Raw genomic sequence first — 1,672 nt, 5'->3', positions numbered from 1 at the left:
TAGAACACAACTATAGCCCAGGATGAAGGAGAGAAATGGAGTGGGAAGGGAGGGGAGGGGGGGGTTTGACAGAGGGAGGGTAAAGGTGGGACCACATCAATGGAGCTTATGACAAGGGTTCAAGTCAAATCTGTCAAGTGTAGAACATGGATGTTTTAGATAAATGTGCATTATGGAAATGAGTTAGAAATCTGAGAGTTGAGAAATCCGACTGAATGAATGTAATTAAAATAGTCACTCCTTTAAAGACAAGACACAGTTGATAAACCAATTATGAAACTGGAAACTAATATTGAGCCTGTTTTCCAGTACCATGAATAGTGAGAGGCCGAAGGGAAAACTAAAGTCTTGGGAGGCACAGAATGCGAAAGGGCAAAGTCACGTCTATCTTAAGTATCAGGAGGAGAGAAGTGAGGCTGATGTCTGACAGCAGCTCAAGAGATAAATAGTTATTAAGGGCAGTGTTGGCAGGGTCAGTAGACAAATCTTTTTTTTTTTTTTTGAGACAGAGTCTCAAGCTGTCACCCTGGGTAGAGTGCAGTGGCGTCATAGCTCACAGCAACCTCCCGCTCTTGGGCTCAAGCCATCCTCTTGCCTCAGTTTTTCTCTTTTTAGTAGAGACGGGGTTTGCTTTTGCTCAGGCTGGTATTGAATTCCTGAGCTCAAGCAATCCACTCGCCTCGACCTCCTAAAGTGCTAGGATTGCAGGAGTGAGCCTCTGCGCCCAGCCAGTGGGCACATCTTTCAGCATGAAGCAGTCCCGGGCGAGGCTGACCTAGTGAGGTCTGTGTCTTGCATGTTAAACCACCAGGTCGGGCTCCACCTTCGTGGTGGATGAGGAGGGACTGAGGGGCAGATTCTCAAGCTTCAGATGCACTTTCCCTTTGAAGTATTGTGTATTTTTCTTGTCTTAATATAAAATAACATTTTTTATTAAAATTTAATACTTTTAAAATTTAAAAGAGAAGGCATCTCCAGAGCCGTAAGTTTCTAAGTATTTTACTGTTTTCACATTCAGAGAAAGCCATTCCATGTCATGTAATTCAGTTACAGGAATAATGAACTCAGAATGGAGAAAACGAGGAAAATGGGGGGACAACTATTGTAAAATTAAACATACACATGTGTACACTCACATGCACACATGTGTGTATGAAAACTCTTGAGTTCAGCTGAAGTGTAATTAGAAGCTGTCCTCTGTAAATGAAGAGGATGAAAGAATCCATGCTCAAAATGTGTAATTGCATGAATACTTAAAAATAACTGTAGTTCTTCTAAATTGTTCCTTAATTACTATGTATGTTTAGGAGTAATTCATTTAAGGATTTTAAGACCTACATCCCATAAAAGGTCTAGTGATTAGGCATGATAGACCCATACAAAAAAATGACCCCCCAAAATTTAAAATTAATAATGGCATTGCAAAGGTATACTATTAAAAGTAGGTATTGGCAATATAACTACCCCCAAAAGTAATATAACACAAAATTATTACTATTATTATTATTTTGAGACAGAGCCTCAAGCTGTCGCCCTAGGTAGAGTGCTGTGGCGTCACAGCAACCTCCAACTCCTGGGCTCAAGCAATTCTCTTGCCTCAGCCTCCTAAGTAGCTGGGACTACAGGTGCCTGCCACAATGCCTGACTGTGTTTTGATTGTAGTTGTCGTTGT

Source organism: Otolemur garnettii, unplaced genomic scaffold (genome assembly GCF_000181295.1).
Source record: "Otolemur garnettii isolate 467f Iridium unplaced genomic scaffold, OtoGar3 scaffold00212, whole genome shotgun sequence".
In the NCBI taxonomy this organism is placed as follows: domain Eukaryota; kingdom Metazoa; phylum Chordata; class Mammalia; order Primates; family Galagidae; genus Otolemur; species Otolemur garnettii.
Note: the sequence above shows the minus strand (reverse complement) of the source record.